Here is a 25919-nt window from a genome sequence, read left to right on the forward strand (position 1 = left end):
TGACAGTGCTGTGCCATAAACCTTTTGAGCCAATGGCTATGGTTGACCTCAAGTACGTGTCCTGGAAAGTGTCCTTTCTGGTAGCCATTACATCAGCGAGGAGAGTGAGTGAGCTCCAGGCATTGTCAGTGGAGTATCCTTTCTTGGTCTTTCACAAGGACAAGGTAGTCCTTGGGACGAACCCAGCTTTCCTACCAAAGGTAGTGACCGAATTCCATCTGAATCAGTCGATTTCCCTTCCGCTCTTTTTTCCGAACCCTGCCTCGGAGGCGGAAAGGGTTCTACACTGCCTGGATGACCGAAGAGCTCTAAAGTTCTACCTGGACAGGACTGCTGAGCTTCGGAGCTCTTCCCAACTGTTTGTGACCTTTGGTAAACCCCAGGGCAGGCCGGCGTCTAAGGCATCCATTTCCAGATGGATTGCTGCCTGTATCACGGAATCTTTCACCGCCCAAAAGCTGAAACCTCCTAAGGGTATCCATGCACATCAGGTGCGAGGCAAGGCAGCTGCGGTTGCTTTTCAGAAGTATGTTCCCTGGGAGTCCATCACTAGAGCGGCTACTTGGGCCTCCCCATCTGCTTTCTGTAAGCATTACAGCCTCGATATGAGCTCTAGGGCTGACGCTCAGTTCGGCCAGGCTGTGCTGAAGAACCTGTTTAAGTAAGGGGTATTTCCATCCACCCATAGTTCCTGTACGGAGTGCTTGGGAATCTCCCATAAGTATGGCGGAAAGGGGACGGGATGTAGGAGTATTCCCAGGTTACTCACTGTAGTGACCACCTTACTCCTAGTCCATAGTCCCCTTTCCTCCATACGCCCACCCGCCGTCCCCTCTAATAAGGTTCCTCTGTTATTGCTAATGGGTCTTGGACCCTGCGATAGAAAAGGACTGATGGGCGAAGCGCGGGGCGGAGCCAAGGTGGGCGGGGTTACAGCCGCGTGCCGGGCCCCGCGCAGGAAAGAGAGGAGGGACACATTTTTGGAAAAAATGTCGATGCTTTTTACAAAAGTGCTCCGGTTCCGTCCCACAGGACGGAGAGATGTCGCATAAGTATGGAGGAAAGGGGACTATGGACTAGGAGTAAGGTGGTCACTACGGTGAGTAGCCTGGTAATTGTGACATACCATAGAATTTTAAATATGTAAGTGTCCTAAGGTATGTGCCTTTGTAGACTCATTGTGGAGGACATGTTATAGTCCCTACAGCAGCATTGGTGAGATAAGAAACCATTTGCGTTTGGAATGGTGTGGCTGTGAACAGAGCCTTGCTTGAGGGAGTGCAGTAAGAAATTTGGACATGAAATGATTTTTTTACTGCATAACATTTGCGACATGGCCCATGTACGCAGCTACTGACATATATTTAATCGTCGGGTAGCTTCAGAGGCGACTACCTTCAGAGCCCATCGGGGATGGGGAGTTTATTGCAGATGATATAGGGATTTCTGTAATTGGTGTACAATGTTGTGTTGGGAGTGGCACGCCCCTACTGCTGTGTATGATTGGCTACAGCCTTTTGACCTAACAGTCTGGACACTGGTTGGAGGTAGGTTTCAGAATTTTGCCTTCTTTGGGTCCGTTCTTATACTGATATGTAACTCCAGTGTACACTCTTGGAAATATGTATGTCTCCTGTGTGTGCTCACCATTACAGAATGGTTGTGGAGGACATTTTGCAGTTGGTACACCACTAGAGGTGGCGTGAAGTGCCTGCACTTGCTTATGGTGTACGTCATTGGCCTGTTTGCCGTTCATGGACTGAGATGCCACCATTTATGTTTTGTAATGTGTGCCCCTCATAATACCCTGTGCTTTGAGAGTGAAGGAAGATATTGCGAGATGACATGAGTTAAGTATTACACATGTAAAGTATGGATAATGTACAGACCAACCCACATATCTGACATACCTGACAACCTTGTATCTGACAACCTCATCAACCTCATCAACGCTGTTCAGTCTAGCCATATACAGGAGGGCAGGCCATCTGACTGTTAGCTTTGTTTTGCGTACTTGTTGGCGCTTTTACTGTGTGCAATTGTAATGTGTGCATTGCTTCCATTACCTATACGTGTGTGCGGCATACACCATCACAGCAGTTAGTGGACCTCATTACGAGTTTGGAGGCCCGGGCTCCATTACCAGGTTCCTGCAATGGGGACTTACCGGGTCATTCCGACATAGGTGGACCCGGTAAGTCCTCCTTGCAGGAACCATTTCCAATTCCCATTGAGCCCCCATTTGGCTCAATGGGAATGGGGAGGGAGGTAACAACGGGCACATTACAAGTGTCCCGTTGTTTCTCCCTCTTCCCCTCGCAGGACCCGGAAAAAACATCTGGTTTTAGTGTCTGATCCGGGTCCTGCAAAGGGAAACTCGTAATAGGCGCTCCCGTAATGAAGGGGGCCGGTCCCGTACCGGCCCCCTTCATTACGGGAGCGCCAGGGTAGTAATGAGGCCCAGTGACTTTACTTGTGGTGAGTCGTTCCTCACGGCGTGCACTCCAGGTATTTTCCTTATGTGCGTGCCAAGCGTAGCGCACTCTGTCATATGAGCACCTAGCTCCAGAAAGGAACAATATAAACAAAAGCAAAAGCAGACATGCGCACACAGAGGATACAGTTCAAGAACATTCCCATAGTTTACTAACACCACAGTGAATTGTTGCAAGTGCTTTATTTTGCTACAGAATGTTAATGAGAACATGTAAGTTGGCTGAATTCACCGCTCTTTTATTTCGCAAACAAAATCCAGTGAGCAATGCCGTGTGTGCACTTCTGTACTTTTGTTCTCTTCTAGCAAAGTGGGAAAAGGAGTACTTAGTGGTGCTTGGTGGGCTTTGTGGAACAACATATTTTCATGAAAGGTAGACAAGGTAGCAGCTGTTGCCTCTGGGATGCCTTACAGCAAAAAGGTTTGTAGGTTGGTTCGTATTGCCGGAACTGCAAATGGACATAGAGGCCCATATCGGTCGACCCAGATAATAACGACGGAAAAGAAATCGCATATGGTACACCAGTCCCCAGGTATCTAAAGGTCTTGGTCTCCCATTGTATTTGTAGTACCACAGTTCCTCTCGTGGCATCCCTTTATAGCTACCCAGGGGAAATATACATGATTTCTTGGGGTTCACTGTGATGCCAGACAGCACCGCATATTGCCCCATTACTTCCAGAATATATTGTTGGTTCTCTTCAGGATATCTCAAATACAACAGCATGTCATCAGCATACATTGATATCAAATGTTGCCCTCCTTTCGTACTGATCCCCACTTCTCCATATTGTTGACATCCCTGTTTGGTACTCCTGCTGGTCACGCCCGTCCTCACTCGAGCCAGTGCTTTGCTATACAGCAATTTGACCCATCTCGAGTACGTGGGCCCAATCCTGTATTCATTCAGGGCCGCCATCAACTAAGGCCATTTGACTGAGTCGAAGGCCTTCACAGCATCTAAGGAAATTATTGCAACCTCCTGGGGGTCCCTTTCAGTTGGTTTTACAACATGATGGAGCCTTCTGAGATTGTCAGATATGTTCCTGCGCACGACATATCCGGTCTGGTCGGGATGGATGAGTTTATTGATAACTGGTCTCAGCCTATTTGCCAGCAATGCCGTAAGTATTTTGCTGTCTTGGGTAAGCATGGATAGTGGTCTATACGATCCGCAGTCCATGCATGTTTTGTTAGGCTTAAGAAGCGGGATGATAATTGCCTCTCTCAGAGACTCCGGCAACTCTCCGCTGTCTAATGCCTCGTTCAACATTTTTAGTAGTGGGGGAGCAGCTCCGCCTTGTATAGTTTGTAAAACTCGCTAGGGAGTCTGTCTGCCCCTGGAGCCTTACTAGTGGGTGGGAGATTGATCACTGCTTCTAATTCCTCTAACGTAATAGGAACCTCTAAATTCTCCCTTTCCGCTACCTCTAGTTTGGCAGGCCAATATCCTTCAATGTTTCCTGCACATCAATCTCCTTTCCCTCGTCAACATCCATATACAGTCGCTGGTAGAACTCTAAAAAGCCTTTGTTCACCCCTTCTTGGGTATCTAGTATTTGTCCATCCATCCCCCATACAGCGCTGATTGTTTGTCTGGGTGTCTTGTTCTTATACAACCAGGCTAACAACCTGCCCGTTTTATCTCAAATTTGTAATACTTGACTGTAAAACTTTGTCCTTCTCTTGCACCTTTTCAAGTAGCTGTGTAGCAGACATGTTTTGAAAATGGGAACATGTTTTTAATGTGTGGGCAACTCCATAACAGCGTTGTCAGTTCACTTTCAAAGAGCAGGTGGAATATGTACTCCACGTTCTCTCTAAATCGAGGGTCTACAGAATACATTTGTAAACCGTGGTATACTGATGCTGTTATTTGTTTGCATCTTTCATCATATCTTCCACCTTTTCCAGTCAGGAAGAGTAGAGGGAATGCTCGTGCTTCCACACTTTTTTCCCATATACTGATTGGCGCTCCTTATGTTTCTAGTGCATCATCTATGGTGTTTTTGGAGTGCAGTGGGTGAATTGTATAGTGCTCTAAAAGTCCTGAATTATTTTGGTTGTTTCTCTCAGGTTTTCTTGAACGTTTATTTCCTTGTAGTATTCATTATTTTCTTTAAGATATTGCAACACTTCCCTAACTTTGGTTAAGTCCACTAGATGTTGCCCAATTTTTTTGTCTTTTATAGGTACACCATTTACCAGCATAATCAAAGATTCTTGTATTGACCTTTGCACTCGTAGAGGTTCTACATTTTCTTTGAGATCTAATGGTAAATAAACTACTTTACCACAAATGCCTCTCAGTAATTTTGCAGTTTTCGGTTGAAGTTGTATTATTGCTTGAAATGGGTGCACTGTTTGGATTATAATCCTCTCATACATATTAAGCTGCTGCAGTGCGATTGGCAGTGGAAATAGTTCCAAATTATTACTAATTGCCTGTGAAGGCCTTTGGTTATTGTCAGGTTTTGCAGTGCAGTATGTGCACAGTATGGGTCCGTTCTTATACTGATATGTAACTCCAGTGTACACTCTTGGAAATATGTATGTCTCCTGTGGGTGCTCACCATTACAGAATGGTTGTGGAGGACATTTTGCAGTTGGTACACCACTAGAGGTGGCGTGAAGTGCCTGCACTTGCTTATGGTGTACGTCATTGACCTGTTTGCCGTTCATGGACTGAGATGCCACCATTTATGTTTTGTAATGTGTGCCCCTCATAATACCCTGTGCTTTGAGAGTGAAGGAAGATATTGCGAGATGACATGAGTTAAGTATTACACATGTAAAGTATGGATACTGTACAGACCAACCCACATATCTGACATACCTGACAACCTTGTATCTGACAACCTCATCAACCTCATCAACGCCGTTCAGTCTAGCCATATACAGGAGGGCAGGCCATCTGACTGTTAGCTTTGTTTTGCGTACTTGTTGGCGCTTTTACTGTGTGCAATTGTAATGTGTGCATTGCTTCCATTACCTATACGTGTGTGCGGCATACACCATCACAGCAGTTAGTGGACCTCATTACGAGTTTGGAGGCCCGGGCTCCATTACCAGGTTCCTGCAATGGGGACTTACCGGGTCATTCCGACATAGGTGGACCCGGTAAGTCCTCCTTGCAGGAACCATTCCCCATTCCCATTGAGCCCCCATTTGGCTCAATAGGAATGGGGAGGGAGGTAACAACGGGCACATTACAAGTGTCCCGTTGTTACCTCCCTCTTCCCCTCGCAGGACCCGGAAAAAACATCTGGTTTTAGCGTCTGATCCGGGTCCTGCAAAGGGAAACTCGTAATAGGCGCTCCCGTAATGAAGGGGGCCGGTCCCGTACCGGCCCCCTTCATTACGGGAGCGCCAGGGTAGTAATGAGGCCCAGTGACTTTACTTGTGGTGAGTCGTTCCTCACGGCGTGCACTCCAGGTATTTTCCTTATGTGCGTGCCAAGCGTAGCGCACTCTGTCATATGAGCACCTAGCTCCGGAAAGGAACAATATAAACAAAAGCAAAAGCAGACATGCGCACACAGAGGATACAGTTCCAGAACATTCCCATAGTTTACTAACACCACAGTGAATTGTTGCAAGTGCTTTATTTTGCTACAGAATGTTAATGAGAACATGTAAGTTGGCTCAATTCACCGCTCTTTTATTTCGCAAACAAAATCCAGTGAGCAATGCCGTGTGTGCACTTCTGTACTTTTGTTCTCGTCTAGCAAAGTGGGAAAAGGAGTACTTAGTGGTGCTTGGTGGGCTTTGTGGAACAACATATTTTCATGAAAGGTAGACAAGGTAGCAGCTGTTGCCTCTGGGATGCCTTACAGCAAAAAGGTTTGTAGGTTGGTTCGTATTGCCGGAACTGCAAATGGACATAGAGGCCCATATCGGTCGACCCAGATAATAACGACGGAAAAGAAAACGCATATGGTAATCTTCCAATGCTTGGTCCACCACCCGTCTTTTGGAATGTGCAAGGTGTGGCACGCGCAGTAAGTTGCAAGATATTGGAGAAGAAAAGAGGAATAAGAGTAGATGTAAGTAGCCAGTATTAGTGGCAGCGTAAAGGACAAGAGTTTGCGGGAAGGATCTCGTAACAGCTGGCTGCCTTGTGGACCATGTACTGTGTGTTAGTGAGTAGCGTCATATGTTAACCCACTGCCTTGCTCTCTGTGTTGTAGGTGATACTGTGATTGTTGGGCTGCACATAAGCAAAATGTCTTTGAAACTTTGCCACCAGACGCTGCTTTCATGTGTTTCCTTTTTACAAAACATGACAGTGGTAGCGAGCGTTGTTCAACCCACGGCACAATGTGTCTGTGTGTGTGCAAAGAAGTTAATGAAATAAACCGCGTGGGGGTCACCTCGGATTGCTGGAGCATGCTAAAGAAATGCATCAATAAAATATGAGCAGCCGATATTTGTGTGCCGGTTCACTGCTACGTGCACCTGTGGCCATTATTTTAAATACACTGAGGGTGCGTACAACTGGTAATTGTGTGAAAGGGCATAGTAAGGGCAAAACAAGGAATGTAGCACTGCACGAGTGAGCAGACGGTGTGCTGGTTTAGTGCACGAAATGCGTTCCCTTTTCGTCTTGTCGTTTATGTCTGGATTTGCAGGGGGTGTGGAAGAATGCCAACAAAAGGAAGTACATTCACAGTTGCAATATACAGGGAATGGTGAAGACATGGCACTGTAACGGTGCGTCCTTACTGCCATCACAAAGCTCCGTACAATGTAGAGGGAGAAAGTGTGCGGCACAGTATATATATAAATATGCATACAGAACTGCAGCTTAATACATTTTATTCGTATTACACATGTGATGTAAAGTTGTACTTACATAACTTCGGCAAATTCCATGATTGCATTGGGTGGTCGAGAAATTGCAGTGTACGGCATATGGAATCGTTGCAGACTACCTTTGGGGCACATGGGCATAACAACTGCATTGTAAGTTATGTATCCTTTTTTGCTACACTTCGGTACAATGTATGACCTTGGAGCTAAACATGCTTCCCCCTCAAAGCTGTTTTACAATGAGCGTTTGTCCTGGTCAAGGAGAGGTATGTTAGGTTTCGCTTTCCGGAGATGATGCTGGAAAAAAAAGAGAATCAGCCGGAAACATGTTTTGATTGTAGCATGCATTTCCGAATGTTGGTAGTGTCATTACGGTGAAGGTAGTACGACGTATAAGTAGAGATGATGGTGCCGTACAAATGCTGCCCTGAATGCACAGATGGCAACATTGTTGTGATTGTGCAGATTATCGTGTAGGTTACTGTAGTGTAGTGCATTCAGTGTGTCCACTTACTATAGGATTAGGTGAACAGTGTACATAGGAAACAGGTGATCTATTGTGTGGAAGAAATGGCAGCCAATGTCAACTGCAGTGGCTAACGGGTAGGTGGCTGTGTTATGTGTGGGGTTAGTGGTACGTGGATAGATGTTTGTATGCATAGTTGTACAGTGCAGCAGCAATTGTGGGCAGGGTGTACAATATTGAGTGCATGGCTGGAGCCCCTACACTGTACTGGGTGCAGTGAAGCGTGTAGGGCGTAGGTACAGGCTGCGTAGTGTAATATAGGTGTGCATTGCAATGTGTATTGCAGAAATAAGTGCACACATTGCACTGTTGACTTAGTAGAGAAGTTTAATACCAATAGTTGCATACTTACTGTTTGGATTGAGGAGGGCTTGTACTTTGTTTTGTGTATCGAATGTGAAATGTTGTAGTACGGGTTGCTGCATTATCTGTGGGAATAGAGAACAGAACATGTTAGACCAGGTATTTCGTTAACTTGCAGTGCAATACATAGCATATATTTCTGTACTTTGTGGACCCTCATAACTAATACTTCCTAAGTACTATGCTTTGAACCAGTGTATTGTGCAATGAGCGCAGTTCCTGTGTTTCTTTGCATAATCATTGGGTCTATGGGGAAAAAACATCCATGCTGGATAAAAAAAAAACTTCCACATTTCTTTGCTACTATGGTGCACAATGAATGATAGTCACGTTTGGAGTGGTTACAGCACTTTTTAAGGTGTACTCTTGAAGTAGGAGGAAATGTAATGGGTTACGATTTCTGGCCTATACATGTTGGTAGGATGGCTGGCATTGTATAGCAGGTGGTGTTTTGTAAATCTTTACCTGCTTCCTTTTTGTACCACTGTTTCTTTATGCGTTTGATTGCTGCTGGGGGTTTGCAAGTATTGTGGCATTGTACTATGCTACTGCAGAATTGTTACGTACCTGTTGGTGTACTGTAAGTGGTCATACTTTGGAAGTGTTTCACGATATGTTTGTAGCATAGTAGTTGTTGAAGGATGAGTTGGGTTCTTTTAATGCTGCAAATAACATTGTAGTATTCTGGTTGCAGTTAGATACCAGGTGGCGTATTCTAACTGTTTACAGTGTCCCATTCGTAAAGCGTATGTTTAGAAGCTTGTGCATTCATGTTGCTACTTGCACATCTGTGTACATTCTGAAGTGGTAGTGTACCATTATGGATTTACGTGGTGATAGGTCCATATGTCTTGGAGTTGTATGACTATTCTTAGAGAGCTGGTGACTGATTTGAGTACGTGATGGTTTCAGAGGTTACTGAGGATAGTTTTGATCCCTCATACTTCATTGTGGATAAAATTGTCCAACACACACTTTCGTGCATATTGTCAATGCTTGCAGTATGCTAAGTTGCTTTAGGTTGACAGTGTGGAAGGAAAAACATTTTTTGTGCACTTACAAAGGTACTGGTTGGTGCTGGGGAGTAATGTATAGAAGGCTTGTACATCAATGAGTACATTTTGGCTTTAGTATATTAAGTAGGCAGATTTTGCCAAGTGATACCTGTCCGTGTGTGAAGGCAGTACGTTTGCAGTTGTTTTTTGGTTCCATCGGCATTGTATCTTAGGAGCATTAACATTACGTATTGACTATGTGAGTATATATGTAGGTATATATGTAGCGTCAAACGATTATCAGAATTGCATGATGTACACCATATGCTATGGTTTGCATTTTGCACCATTTGCTGAAATGGAATGAAGTCACAGTTCAGTATTGATACATACACAAAGCATTCGTTAGTGACTTGTTCTTGAATGACTTGCACAGACTGCATGTATGTTTCCACATGTAGGAAATGTGAAAGATTTCATTTACGAGTATGCTTTTCCTTTCCAGTATTTGTAGTAAGTACATTAGAAATTCCTGTGGATCTTCTTGTCGGTTTAAAGTGAATTTCACCATTCAAGCACTGTAGTCCAATTCTTGCCTTATTCCTGAGACACTGTAAATGGTGTCAGGATTACTTACTGCATTTCTGTGAAGGACGAGCATTTGCAAACACAACTGGTCTGCGCCATTTAAATAAATGGTTTCAACAATTGCTGGCATTTGAAATAGAACATTAATTGTTACATTTGCATAGTAATTAACACCTGTTGTATTGGAAAATTTGAATGGACCAGGTACTTCTGTGTCTGAGCACTTTGATGGAAGGGTGCGTGGTTTCTTTGAAGAGGAACATTTTTCTGTGGGTGGAGTTGGGTATGTTTTGTCTTTTTTACTCCTTTTGTGTGTGCTTTTGGTAGTTGATGTAGTTTGAGTTGCTTTCAATTTCTTTAATGGTACTGTTGGCAAATCATGTACAACCACTGAATGAGCCTTCTTTTCAAACCTTTCGGTTTCTGAGGAATAGGGTACATTTTCAGATGTGGTGTGTACAGTGCATGTCGTCTATTGTACTCTATGATGCAAGGAATGTCTGCACTGATTGTGCTGCCAATATCAATCAATGCTTGTTCTAAGGTTAGACCTTGCAATTTATGAATAGTTACTGCATAAGCTAGCGACAGAGAAAACTGTTCTCTGCGTACATACATGTCTTTGAAAAGAAGGAATCGCGCCGTTGTGCGTCCTATATTTTTTACTTCTGAAAGTTTGTCAAACTTGATGTTCACAAACAGCTGCTGTCCCGTGGGTATGTTTGGAAGCCAACAACTGTACCAAGTGCTCCATTAACTAAACCTTGTGCTACGTCAATGTAATGCTTTCGCATAATTCTACAGTTGGGTGCGAACAGTGGGTGGAAAGTGTTTCAGTGTTTTGGAGTTTGGGAGCTGGAGTGGTGGAACGATACTGATCAATAGATATGTTTACCTCCTGAAGAACCACTGAATCTAAGTGGGGAAACATGTGTAGGCACAAGAAACCATTACCAAAACCAATTGATATGTTTACCTCTTGAAGAACCACTGAATCAAAGTGGGGACACATGTGTAGAGGGCAATAACTTTTTTCTTTGTGAACATTTACATGAAGAACAAACTTCTCTGCAACAAAAAAGTCAAATAAATACTTGTGGAGCACCAGTAAAACAGTGTTTGGAATTTTTTCTTTGTAACTCTATAGTTGACACATAATGTTAACATTTTCTCCAAACCAGCTTTGTTGGAGATAGAGTTCTCTAAGGTTTTTAGTCGTGCTATGCCTTGTTGACACATAGGTATTGTCATACTGTGTAAATCCAGTTTTTGGTGGCATGAATTTCCACTAGTGGTTGTTTTGCGTTTTTCAGCATTGTTGCATTACATTTTTCACAGCTGGCTAGAGTTGGCATTAAGGACATGCATCTGACATTTTTCTGAGCTAATGTTCCATGACATCAGTAGCACATGTGTTACGCCCGTACAGCTCATGGATGCGTCTAGTGTTGAGGGTAGACTGCGCCTCCTTTGATAGCACACCAATCTGTATGTTTTTTTAAATGTTGGCGTAGGTGAGGTCTGCAGACTGATACATGTTTTGAGTTAGTTCTCTGTATTGGAAATGTTGCCAGAGATTTAAATTCCTGATGCTTCCAAGACTTTTACGGCAAACTTTGTTTCCTAAGGTTTTGAAGATAGGTTCACCTTTCACTGGTGTTAATTGAAGGAGATCTCTGAAAACAATTACATGTTTTCCTCCAAAGAGTTCTTTGTAGTCTGTTTTGAGGACCTCTTGCAATCTGAGGTGAATCAAAGCCAACATTAGGTTGGAGACCATGCTCACCTCTTCTATTAGGAGCATTTTCATTTGTTTCAAAACTCTGCGTAGCTCCATAACAGATTCTGCTGAAAGTTTAAAGTACTCTAATTTGTTTTGGTGTTCTAATGGAAGGAGTAGCAATCAGTGTAGAGTGACTCCACCTCTGTTGTATGCAGCCAAACCTGTAGGGGCATTTAATACAGCAGAAAGGTTGTTGTTTAATTGTTGGAGGTATTTACTGATCATTTTTATTAAAAATGTTTTACCTGACCCAGCTTCACCACTTACATAGAGCAGTACAGGTTTGTAGTTGTCACAGGTGCAAGTTTTACTTTCGTGCTGTATACCATGTTCAATGGTTTCACTTACTTCTAGAAAAATGGTACGCTGCTCATTGTTTAGTTGGGATTTCAGTACTGCCAACTCTTCTGCAGATTGCTCATAGTGAAGCATAGTGGTGGTTACTTCCGTCATGGCTAATTCTGCCTCATTTGCTATGAGTGGCTATCCAAGTGGTTGCTGGCTGCCTATTACAGAAGGTTCACTGCTCTCAGAAGTGTCTACATTTAATTGTGCTTGAAGTTCTTCTTCTTGTTGGCATTCATGGTCCAATATGGTTTTGTACCGTGTAAAGTTTTCATCTGTAATTGTACTTTCACTTGCATTGAAAGCATCTTCATAGCAGGTGTGGGTGGCTAATACATCTTATTTTCTCCATGGTTTGAAAAGTTTCAGTAGAGCCAAGTAGTACAGTTCTTTGTGTTGAGTTTTTAATGACAACTTCATATGATTAGTTAGGCTGCGTTTGGTAAGTTTCACCAGGCTGCCTTTACAACTTTCCACTCTGTATCTACCTTTTTCCTCATTTGGTTTAATGTTGTTTTTGTATGCGAAGTTTTGGGCTATCTGGTACAGGCACAAGGCTTATAAAGTAATACTCCTGTTCGGGTAGTATGTGTCCAATAAGTTGTTCTTCAAAATGTCCTGGCTGTTGGGATCGCTTTTGGCTATTGTTTGTATGTCTTCGTATGATTTAAGCACTCTTTTTCTGGATGCAGCAGGCCCAAGGCTTAGCCGCACTATGTTTTCAGATTTCCCATATAAGGCGGTGCCGCTTAAACGGTCAGCGGCTTCGTAGCTGCCACATTCTCTATGGGACAGCATTTTAATGCCAAAGCTGTACAACTTTTGTGCCAGTGTTTTGTCAGAGGATATGTCATCCCAGAGGTCTTTGAGCTCTGTTTTCTCTGCTTTGGTTAAGTAGGTTGTGACATATTGTGCAACTGCAGTGGAATTGTCTGCAATGTACTGTACATAAACATTGGCATTACATAGGAGGGCAATTATTGCATTGTAATCATTGATGCACTTTGATGCTTCACTCTTTTTTATGCAGTATGTGTTCTTAGGAGATTTTCCTTTCACACTCTGTCAAACCAAAGACATGAAGCGGTTTACTTGGCCTGTTGTTAAAACTGGTCTAGGGAAACCAAAGCGGCATTTGGTGTAGTATTTGCCTCTGTTCTTATATTTTTGTCGACAATACTTGCCACACTTGTGTCTTTGGAATTGCAAAATGTGAGCTCGTAGGTCACTATGTGTATTTTCCGAAGGGATTTCGCAGGTGGCATATTTGTGAATGTACTGCAAAACAGTTTCATCACTCTCCTCACCAAATTTAGATGCATTTTCAATCCACAAAAGCATGTGGATGTGTGGTGCTCCTCTGGCTTGATATTCTTTTCTCCAAAAGAAGTGTTCCACTTCTCTGAGAGGAGGAAGTGCTTTATTGCGAATGAAGTGCAGCATGCCAAGGAAGCGATGATGGAAGTAGCGTGAAACATTTACTGGATCAAGAGAGCAAAGCTCTCCTGGTGTTTTCATGTCTACACTTGCTTTGTTTTTGTTTGCCATGCGTAGGAAAGTGTGCAAGTCTTCCCATGCATACACTGCACAACTTAAAGTGACAACCCATGTGGGTGGCCCAAGGTTGCGTAGCATACACCGTACATCTGCGTGCCGTCGGAACAGTACTCTTTCTTACCACGCATGTTTGCCAAGAGATTTGTAATACTTTCTTTTTTTAAACAATTTTTATTAGTTTCAACAAACAACCAAAAAGAACCAGTGAACAGCAATTATACATTTCAAGTATCATATGCAGTTTCACAATGTGTCCACCGCCTCCTTGTTACCCCCCTCCCCTATCCTGAGCTTACCCCACATCACCGCCTTCCCCCACTCTCTGAGGACACCCATTCCTCAGCTTCCCCTGAGGAAGCATCATCTTCTAGACAAGCCTGGGCAGGCCCGGACGGTGCAGCTACTAATTGTCTCCACGCTATCAATGTCTCTGCTTCTTCATCTCCCCCTCTATTAACTGCTTCACTCCACACCACCGTTTCCGCATCTGCACATTTCTGAAGGTCATACCACCAGACTTCTATTTTTGGTCTATTACTTGCTTTCCAGTTCATGGCAATCCTGCACTTCGTAAGTATATAAGCCAGGTCTTTGAGTTTGCTCACATGTTTCAACTTGCGCGACCTGGGGAACACCCCCACCATGCATGCCCACAAAGAGTCCACCTCTAGCTTAATCTCCTTTTCAGTCAAAAGGTGGGCCACCTCCTGCCAGGATCTCCTTATTTCTGGGCACGCCCAGAACATATGCACCAGTCTTGCATCCTCCTCTCCACATTTAGGACATGTTTGTATTCCTGCATTCTTAAACCTTGCAATCTTCTGAGGGGTCATATACGCTCTATGGGTAACATATATAACTGGATTTGTTGCAACCTCTCGTTCCTTGACACTTTTTTGTGGTATCCTTGTACCCTGACCCAAACCCCATCACTCATAGATTCCCCAGCTTCCTCTTCCCAATCTCGTCTCAGCTGAGTCACCTCTTTTCCCACCCTTGACATCAGCAGTTCGTAGATTCGGGAAACCTCATGGCCCCCGTCTGAAACATCATAAAATGTTTCTATGGCCGTGTCAGGCTGACTCGCCAGAACTATTTCTGACCAAGTGTCTTTTATCTTCCGCACCAACCTATTATAAGTGATGTACTGTCCCTGGTGTAGTCGTCTTCCACCAGTGTGTCAAACTCCACTGCCTTCCCATCCTGCCATACATCTCCCTATACCAATCGGTTCCCAATGCTTCCTGACTATCTTCCTCAGTTGCTCATCCACTCCATTCAGTGCTGCTAGTGGCATCTGTGGGGAACACGGGTACGGGTTCTCCATGGCCCGGCAAGCCTGTCGCCATATTTTCCATCCCAATTCTAACATTCTTGTCCCTCCGCCTTGTTGTGATTTTGGCAGCCATATCCATTCTTTCAGGAAAAACGGAACACATTCAGCCCTCAACAACCTGGACTCTGATGTGGAGTCCTCCAATAACCACCTTGCCACATATTGTAGTTGGCTGGCCAGATAGTACATCTAAAAATTAGGCAGTTTAATGCCCCCCTGGTCATACGTGTTTTGCAATTTCCATAACGCTATTCTGTTCCTAGCATTGTGCCATATAAACTCCCTACAAATTCGCTGGATTTTAATAAAGAATCGCTTGGGTATCATATATGGTATATTCACAAAGTAGTGTTACAGCCTGGGCAGCACCACCATCTTTAACAGTGCCACTTTCCGAATCATGGTCAGAGGGAGCTTGGCTCAAAACCTCATGCTGTTCTCAATGTGAGCCACTGCCTTCTCTGTGTTTTGTTTGTGTTCGACCTCTACACTGTGATGTACACCAGTCCCCAGGTATCTAAAGGTCTTGGTCTCCCATTGTATTTGTAGTACCACAGTTCCTCTCATGGCATCCCTTTATAGCTACCCAAGGGAAATATACATGATTTCTTGGGGTTCACTGTGATGCCAGACAGCACCGCATATTGCCCCATTACTTCCAGAATATATTGTTGGTTCTCTTCAGGATATCTCAAATACAACAGCATGTCATCAGCATACATTGATATCAAATGTTGCCCTCCTTTCGTACTGATCCCCACCTCTCCATATTGTTGACATCCCTGTTTGGTACTCCTGCTGGTCATGCCCGTCCTCACTCGAGCCAGTGCTTTGCTATACAGCAATTTGACCCATCTCGAGTACGTGGGCCCAATCCTGTATTCATTCAGGGCCGCCATCAACCAAGGCCATTTGACAGAGTCGAAGGCCTTCACAGCATCTAAGGAAATTATTGCAACCATATGTTCCTGCGCACGACATATCCGGTCTGGTCGGGATGGATGAGTTTATTGATAACTGGTCTCAGCCTATTTGCCAGCAATGCCGTAAGTATTTTGCTGTCTTGGGTAAGCATGGATAGCGGTCTATACGATCCGCAGTCCATGCATGTTTTGTTAGGCTTTAGAAGCGGGATGATAATTGCCTCTCTCAGAGACTCTGGCAACTCTCCCCTGTCTAATGCCTCGTTCAACATTTTTAGTAGTGGGGGAGCAGCTCCGCCTTGTATAGTTTGTAAAACTTGCTAGGGAGTCTGTCTGCCCCTGGAGCCTTACTAGTGGGTGGGAGCTTGATCACTGCTTCTAATTCCTCTAACGTAATAGGAACCTCTAAGTTCTCCCTTTCCGCTACCTCTAGTTTGGCAGGCCAATATCCTTCAATGTTTCCTGCACATCAATCTCCTTTCCCTCGTCAACATCCATATACAGTCGCTGGTAGAACTCTAAAAATCCTTTGTTCACCCCTTCTTGGGTATCTAGTATTTGTCCATCCATCCCCCATACAGCGCTGATTGTTTGTCTGGGTGTCTTGTTCTTATACAACCAGGCTAACAACCTGCCCGTTTTATCTCAAATTTGTAATACTTGACTGTAAAACTTTGTCCTTCTCTTGCACCTTTTCAAGTAGCTGTGTAGCAGACATGTTTTGAAAATGGCAACATGTTTTTAATGTGTGGGCAACTCCATAACAGCGTTGCCAGTTCACTTTCAAAGAGCAGGTGGAATTTGTACTCCACGTTCTCTCTAAATCGAGGGTCTACAGAATACATTTGTAAACCGTGGTATACTGATGCTGATATTTGTGTGCATCTTTCATCATATCTTCCACCTTTTCCAGTCAGGAAGAGTAGAGGGAATGCTCGTGCTTCCACACTTTTTTCCCATATACTGATTGGCGCTCCTTATGTTTCTAGTGCATCGTCTATGGTGTTTTTGGAGTGCAGTGGGTGAATTGTATAGTGCTCTAAAAGTCCTGAATTATTTTGGTTGTTTCTCTCAGGTTTTCTTGAACGTTTATTTCCTTGTAGTATTCATTATTTTCTTTAAGATATTGCAACACTTCCCTAACTTTGGTTAAGTCCACTAGATGTTGCCCAATTTTTTTGTCTTTTATAGGTACACCATTTACCAGCATAATCAAAGATTCTTGTATTGACCTTTGCACTCGTAGAGGTTCTACATTTTCTTTGAGATCTAATGGTAAATAAACTACTTTACCACAAATGCCTCTCAGTAATTTGGTGGGAGGCAATTTTGCAGTTTTCGGTTGAAGTTGTATTATTGCTTGAAATGGGTGCACTGTTTGGATTATAATCCTCTCATACATATTAAGCTGCTGCAGTGCGATTGGCAGTGGAAATAGTTCCAAATTATTACTAATTGCCTGTGAAGGCCTTTGGTTATTGTCAGGTTTTGCAGTGCAGTATGTGCACAGTATGGAGGTGTTTGTAATTTCGTATTTGTTTTCAGCTATAAGGTACAGAGCTAATGAAACCATTGGGAGTCCTCATTGCCATCTATTTTCTGCTTTATACTTATAGTTTTGGTGCTATTTCTATAGAAAGTTCTACGACAAAACACACATACTTGGTTTGGCATTTCAGCAGATGTGCTTTTGAACTTTTGTATTTCTTTTTTGTATGTGTGATATAAAAAGTTAATAGCTGCACTGTTGTCAGTACTGTTGTCTGAAAATGCTGGAGTTTGTAAGTGATCTTCAGTTCCATAATATTTCCTTTGAATGTGCTCTATTTCATCGAGCACTTGTTTGGCTGTACCGTGTAGGAGAATATCATTTAAATGTTGCAGTATGTCACGATTCAAGCTCCTAGTCGCTTTCATTCAACTCCTCGTGGAGCACCGACACTAAGGGGCAATGGAAAGAAAGGTGTATATACATGTTCTGCTCATAAACATGCTTCCCCTTTAAGAAACACCTTCAGAGTAAGGCGGGCCTTGGATAGATGGCGGTTTCCCTGGAGACAGTGGCGTCCGTTACGTTGGGGCCCGACCCGAGCAGTCATGTGATTTTGCCTTTATCGGCCACGCCTCGGTTCTAAGCGGTGCTTCTGAACAAGTCCAGTGCGCCTTGTTTGTCCTGGAACCTTGTCTTGCCTTTCTTGACTTTGTTTGCTTTTGACCCTGCCTTGCTTACCCTTTTTGGATTTGGTGTTTAGATTTTGCTTGGATATTGTGTACTTGATCCGGACTGTATCACAGACTGCTTTGTCACTCCCTTAAACTTGTTAACTGGCTCTTCGGTGTACTGCTTACCTGCTGACTGCAAGTCATATCCCCTCGACTTTCCTGTTGCTCCGGAATACCGTACACTATTTCTGTAGTTCCTTGTCAGTGGTTCACCAGTAACTAGAAATTGGACGTGATCGCGTGCAACGAGGGAGCATGTGCGACCAGTGCTGTTTTTGGACGGCGTGGAGGACGCGAACACGCGCAACGAGGGATCGGTTGCTTTGTTATATTGCTCCCTGTTAACTACTCTGAGTACGCGAACGCGCGCACTGAGGGATCTTTTTTCTATTGCTCTCTCTTGAGTATTCTGAGGACGCGAACGCGCACACCGAGGGATCATTCCTGTAACTATTTCCGCTTCTGTACTGCAGAAACCACTGAGGACGTGAACACGCGCACACCGAGGGATTCCCTGCATTTTGTGATTTACTTTTTTTGTTCAGGGAGCTTATTATTTGGAAGGTTCTCTTGTCCTTGGAACTGCCTGCAGGTGCTTCACCTGTCTAGGCAGTCAGCATTAGTTTTTCATTGGATTGCACTTGGCAAGATCAATTCTATTTTCTTTTTTTTCTTTTTTCCTCCTTGTATCATGCCATACTACAGGTAAAATATTTAATTTCTGTGTTATTCCTTGTACTCCTGATCTAGGCCTACCTGATACCCGGCTGACAGTCTTTCTGCTTAGAATTCAAGAAGTCTTGCCCATTCAGTGCAGGTTAGACACACTCCTAGGACTAAGTTGGTGTTCTCATTGTAGGCATTTATACTAATAGTGCCTTTTCCCTTCTTACAGCCTGGTGTCTTGTGGGATCCATCTTCCAACTAATTAGTCCTTCTGTATGTATATCTAAAACATCCAGAGGGTCACATTAGTGGGAAGAAACTTTTACTTCACTACGAGGGCAAGAATCAAGGGGAAGGGTTCCGAACCTCCTGACACAGTGCTAAGGCTGGACTTTTTGCATAGTACAGTTTGTAAAGTAGATTTCTGACTTTTGAATGGTGGGTTGCTAACATTTTGATACGGTGGAAGCTGCTTTTAGAAAAAAGCAGGTCCAGAAATACAGACTAAGGAATGTCCTCATATTTCAGTGCAGTTGCGCACTGGACAGGAGTCCATAGTTTGTAGTATTTTTCTTTTTCTTTTGTCGTTGCCTTTGACATACTGATTGAGGAATTGCTGCAAACATTTGATTAAGCATTGGAAAACGTTACACATTGATGTGCAAGACCATTTGTAGGTGAGGTATGTTGCTTTGGTGGAATGGAGAGTGACATCTAAGTTTGATGGGGATATTTCTGAAAGCAGTGTTTCCTCTTCCATTATGGTATTGTGTATCTTTTCATACCTTCGTCCGCTCCGATGTAAGGCAATTTGGTTTGTTTGTTCTTGTTTGTATGATTCTTCATTGACGTCCGGCTCTGTGTTGGTGGTGTGTCTCGACTCACCTGTACAGATGTGGCCAAAGGTATCTATGCCGATATTGCGTTTGTTTCGAAGTAGTGCTTGCATTTTACCAATTAATCTTGTTAGTGGTTTCATTCTGTTCAAAATTACTATAAAACATTTCTGTTTCACGATCATTGTACTGTCTACAAGAGCTTCGATGATGACTTTTCTGCGGTAGGTTTTGAAGGTTGAGCGTGATTTCTGCCCTGAAGGACTCTGGTGGAAAATATTTTGTAAAATGTCTTTTTTAGAATTATTGCTTGTGGTTACATTACCATTTGTACGTGCTCTCTTAGCAGTAGTGTGCGTTGCACTGTATTTAGTGGTGTTATTTTCATTCTCACATTTTGACAGATCTACTACAATGTCTTCAGTGGCAGTGGCACAAATGCATCCGTTTTCCTTAATGACTGATTTACCTCTTCTCCTTCAACTTTCTGTTCAAGTTCAGCTTGAACTGGATGGCTACTTTCTGTGTTTTTAGGTTGCGTGGCTCTCTTTCTGCATTGCTTTCTACAGAGTTGCAGTTTGGTAGACATTGTGTAGTAGCTGTGGGTGAAGAAAGGGAAGTGTGGGTGTGAACATTTTCAAATGTATATGTGTGCAATATGCATGAGTGGGTCAATAGGAGGGTAGGCATACAACTGGAAGTCTGTCACTGTGCATTGGTCTGTAACTTTCGGTTGGCTACATACTCCTACATCCCGTCCCCTTTCCTCCATACTTATGGGACATCTCTCCGTCCTGTGGGACCGGACCGCAGCACTTTGTAAAAAGCATCCAAAAATGTTTTTCCAAAAATGTGTCCTTCCACTCTATCTTGCGCGTGGCCCGGCACGCGACCGTAACCCCACCCACCTTGGCTCCGCCCCGCGCATCGCCCATCAGTCCTTTTCTCCGCTTGTTCGGGACTGGACGCACTAGCATCCTTGGAAGATTTTCTTCCCTTTTTCCTCTCTGGCTCTCGCTAGCGATTGTGTACTAGTCTGTCTTTGTTGTTCAAACTAGACTTTCCAGATTGTTCATCCTGTCACCGACACTTCGTGAGGGCGGATCCCCATCCTCTTTGTTTAGAGTGTTTGGGTCCGGATCACCGTTGAGACTCCTGTTTTTACTGTGACTCCCCTTCGGTCCGGGCACTTCAACGTTGGTTGGAGCGGTGGGAGGAGGTGCTCCGACGAACTCCTCCTTCGCATTTTAAGGCGTTCATCGACGAAAAGAAGAAACGCCCGGTAAGTTCTTTACTTTTCAGAGCACCCCGGCCGGGGGGGATACCTTTCCAGGTTCCTCCCGGCCCGGGAGGAGCGTTGATCGATCTGTCACCGGGGATTGCCCTGAGGTGCCCATTGGGCCTAATAATTGTACCAGAGTTTTCTCCGAGGGTCTCCGTAAGGGGCCTGTGGATACCGGAGCACGCTCCGAGGCCCCTCCTGTGGGGGCTGTTTGTAGACCCAGTTCTACTGAGTCGCGGGGTACCGGAGCTCGCTGTGAGGCCTCTCTATCGGCTTCCCTCAAGAATAAGACCAGGGTGCGGGCCAAGGCCTTGATTGGGCTTGGTGTCACTGAACAGATGTTCGAGGCCCGCGCGGATAAGGCTGTTACCGGACCTGGGTCCGAGGTCCCTCGTACAGAGGCTAAAGCTACCAACATTTCTGAGAGGCCTGACAAGGCCTTATCGGTGAAGGCTGTTTCTCACCGTTCCCGCTCTTGCGGTGACACCATATTTGTTGAGGGGGCAAAGAAGGAAAGTTATTCTTTTACCGGCAGTGCCGAGGTCCTTCCTGGGAAGGCTAATTTGGCAGTTGGTATGTCGCAAAAACATTCCAGACCTCATAGTACCGGCTCTGCCGAGGTTCCTTATGTTAAGGCTAAAGTTAAGACCCCTGATCCATCGACGGGGAGCCCTGCCTCACTTCCTCATGTGCCGCAGTTCCCCTCAGGCGATGACAAAATGGTGCCCGTTCCCGCCACGACCGCGGCAGCGATTTTGGGTGCTACCCCTACAACTACGCCATCGGCCTCAGGTGTAGGGCTTGGTTCCGTGGGTGAACATAGGGTTTATAGTCATAATGTCGAAAACATAATGCCGAAAAACAAAAATGTCGAAAAAAAAAGTCAAAAACAAATATGTCGAAAATATATACATATAATAGGAAAAGACAATTAGTCGAAACAAAAATGTCGAAAAAAAAGTCGAACAATAGTACTAACATACCGATGTGAAGTATTGGTAATCGTCCATTTTTATGGGGGGGGTTACCCCCCCCAAACCGCCCTTAACTCTACGCCGAAACTCACCCACCCCCCTCTCGACCACCAACACATAACCATTTGCCAATATGTAAATAAAATACATTATGACTATCAATAGCGTATAATTTAAAATGTTAACAATACTCACTTTTTGAAGAATCACCAATCCACCATGACAAATCCAAGCAGTAACCGTAAAAAACACCAAGCAGCAAAATCCAAGGAACCCAAAATCCAAAAAGCAATCCAGGGAAAAATACCATCCAAAAAAAAATCCACATGTGCGATCCATAACAGTGAAATCCGGAAAGGAAAGAAAGTTGAAAATCCAAGAAAGCCCAGGAAAATAAATCCACAATCCAACCCGAAAACAAAACCATAGCTCGGAAAAACCAATAACTCCATCGAATCCAGTAAAAAAAAACCCATTGCATCCATTGAAAACGGTGAAAATCCTTAAAAATCCAAAAAGAAAACCACACAAGCACGTAGACCCGAACGCGATGGAAACGCTGGAAGAATGAACTTTAAAAATGGCGCCTACGCATACATAGAGTTACGCAACCTTACGTAGAATTCAATTACCCTATATCAACAAAATGAACAATCTCATTTCTTATACAATAGCGCCATCTATTGGAGAAAAAGTATACTAAATGTTCAACGTTACCAGTTTGCAATTTATTTATTTATTTAAATTTCATATTTAAAATAAATATATATTTATTTAACCTATATATAAATATATTAAAGCTACCTACTTCATGATAAATACTATTAATGTTCAACAATACTTAATAAAACATGGTTAATAATATCAATGTTCAAAAATGCTTAGTAAAACATATATAAACACTTACCTTGTAATAACATTAATTCGAAAAAAATCGAAAAAAAATTGACTTTTTTGTAATTCGACATTATTTTCGAATAAATATTTTTGACATTTTGACTTTTGAAAATATTGCATTCGAAAATATGACTGGACACCGAACATAGAGTTCCTTGTGCGCATCCTTATCGGCCAGTTTATGATTGGAACGCCCGGATGCCCCTTCCGCACAATGTTTCGTTGCCTGCGGGGTCGGCACCTTTGATTTATGTGGATAAGTCGGTGGAGGGGCCGGTGTGGCATCCTCCTCATGAGAGGCCTCCTCATGTTCCGAAGCAGTCCCCGGAGGAAGCCTTTTTCGGTAAATTTCAAACGCTTATGCGTACCGACCCCATGAGGGAGTATTTCAAAGGGCTATTTAGGGAGATATGCCCTCCCGCGCCTCCGGCTCCACCTGTTCCTCCGGTGGTTCCGCCGGCGCCTCCCGTGCCTACGGTGCCTCCCCCGACTCTTCCGCCTTTGCCCCCTGTGGACAGGGCAGCACCCGACACGGTTCAGCAGGACCCTGATCTGTCGAATGACGCACAAGGCGATCAGGACAGCGAGGACCTCCTCTGCTCTATCAGAGCTTTTCATGACCGGGTACTGGACATGATGAACTTCTTGGATGTTCCAGTGCCCGAGGCACCCGCTCCGCAGGAGGGCGTGCTTTCTGGGGCATTCACCCTGTCTCCCTTGGAGCGTACTGGCCTGTTCTTGCAGAATGACGTTCTGGCCGAGTTCCGCAGAGTCTGGGAAAAGCCACACTCTGGACTTTTTGTCAATAAGAAAATTGACGCTAGATACAGGCTGCATTCTTCGGAAGAGGTGGTCCTGTCATCTTGTCCGCCCCCCTCCTCCACAGTGGTGGCTGCGGCCACTTTGCAGTCCAGGCCTGCAGCAACCTCTTCCACAACAGCTACTCAGGTTCTGGGAAAGGAGGGCAAGCTCCTTGACTCCCTTGGGAGGAAAATCTTCGTCAACTCGGCCTTACAGCTCAGGCAGGCCAACGCTGAATTGATATTAGCGGGAGCGAACATGGGGATGTGGAAAGGTCTGTCGGAGTTTGAGGAGTTTATTCCGGTCGAGAAGCTGGAAGACTTTAGAGGAGGCCTTTCCGACGCCAGGCAGGGTCTTGGCCCAGGTCTCCTGGAGACTGCGGCTCATCACGTAGACACCTCGGCTCGGGGCCTTATGCTGGCGGTTGATACCTCACGGCAGGCGTGGCTGCATGCAACTAAATTTTTGAAAGAAGTGCAGGACAAGATGCTGGACCTTCCGTTCGATGGGAAGGAGCTCTTTCATGCTACAACAGATGTAGAGCTCACCAAGACGAAGGATAACACTCAGACAGCTAAGTCCTTGTCTGTCCTGGCTAAGGCTCCTTTCAAAACCCAGAGACCGTTGTCGCAAAGTCGACCTTCCTCTGGCTTTAGGGGCTTCATCGACCGCAAGTCTCGCAGAGTGGATAGCGCTGCGGGGAATAACCGCCGTAGGCAACAACGACGCGGTTTTCTCCCTTTCCTCAGCCTCCTCCTCAGGTTTAGGTGGCACCGCCACCGATAAACCTGCTAAATGAGGGTTTTCCGTGCTCGCACGAGACCTTGGTGGGAGGACGCATTGCGTCTCATTGGGAGGCGTGACAGGCCACCTGTCACGGGATGGCACCCTGTTAAGAGTGGCACAGGACACCCAGGAAGGGTTTGGGTGGTTGTGCCGAAGTAAGGTGGACAGATAAGTACACACACAGCGAAAGTAATGACAACGAAGAGTAGGCAAGTGTATCAAGGAATAATTCCCTTTAGGGGTGTATGCAGATATAGGGAAAGAGTATTCCACGGACCTTAGGAAAAACTCTAGCCTTCTGCACAGTTTGCTATAACAGAGGCCCACGCTGTTTGCTCATGGCTTGGAACAAAAGCTATGGGTGTCTGTATCGTAGAAACAAGACAAGGGAAGGGGCAGAGGTTGCCTGATGGAAACCAACAGACAAGCCCTGTACAAAAGGGTCTACAAACAGTACAAGAGAAGATACTTACAGACAAATCCAGGAAAAGGAAGTTGATGGCAAACTAGCAGAAGAAAATGATGGGAAAGTTGTATAACAGGATTGAATAGCAGATGACGGTATGGAACAAGGTTGAAAGCTCAGAGGAGCAGGAAAGCAATGATCAAGCCCACAGGAACAGGGCTGTAAGGTAGGGAGTCCACAGGGAAAGGTCTCAGGGCAGCGGAGTAAAGCAGGCTGCACGGCAAGGAGCCCAGAAGGGCCGGGCAGCAAAGAGTGAGCCCTGGGGGGCAGGGCCGCTGACCGTAGAAGGCTGCAGAGGACTGTAGAGGGCTGCTAGGCTGAAAACCCAGCGGACAAAGGCTGTAGGTAGCATGCAGAGGAGCGTGATCGGCTGCAAGGTAGGAAGCCCCGAGGACAAGGGCTGTTGGCAGCGGAGAGAAGCAGACTGCGCGGCAAGGAGCCAGAAGTACCGGCAGCAAGGAGTAAGCCCAGAGGAGCAGGGCCGCTGACTGTAGAAGGCTGCAGAGGACTGTAAGCTGCAAGGTAGGGAGCCCAGAGGACAAGGGCTGTAGGCAGCCGGAGTGAGGCAGGCTGCAGAGCAGGGAGCCCAGAGGACAAGGGCTGTAGGCAGCCGGAGTGAGGCAGGCTGCAGAGCAGGGAGCCCAGAGGACAAGGACTGTAGGCAGCCGGAGCGAGGCAGGCTGCAGAGCAGGAGCCTGGAAGACTAGGGCGGAAGGTAGCAGCTGAGCGTGATCGGCTGCAAGGCAGAAGCCCGGAAGGGCAAAGGCGGAGGCTGGAAAGCAGCAGAGCGTGATCGGCTGCAAAGCAGAGAGCCCGGCAGGGCAAGGGCGGAGGCTGGAAAGCAGCAGAGCGCGATCTGCTGCAATGTAGAGAGCCTGGCAGGACACTGGAGGAGGCTGGAAAGCAGCTGAGCGTGATCGGCTGCAAAGCAGGAGCCCGGCAGGGCACTGGATCCAAAGCCGGAGTAAGGAGGAACCACATACAAGATCCGTAGCACAAAGCAAAAAGGTGTCAGAAGGAATCTTAATGCAAGAGAGTGAGCCCCTGCAGGCAGCAGCTTTTATACCGCCCTGCCCAGCACAGAGGCAGGCTAATTGGTCGCACCTGGATAAGCACACCTGCAGACAATCGGCCACCTCCCTCTCTGTTCCTGAGCTGGTGGAAGCAGAGCAGATCCCTAGGGCTTCTGAGGATTGTAGTTCCGAAGATGGCGAATAGGAATGGCCAGGAAAAGATGGTTATAGCCAAGTGCATTGTGGTAAGTGTA

The sequence above is a fragment of the Ambystoma mexicanum genome, chromosome 3p, assembly GCF_040938575.1.
Source record: "Ambystoma mexicanum isolate Mex_15411 chromosome 3p, UKY_AmexF1_1, whole genome shotgun sequence".
NCBI lineage: Eukaryota > Metazoa > Chordata > Amphibia > Caudata > Ambystomatidae > Ambystoma > Ambystoma mexicanum.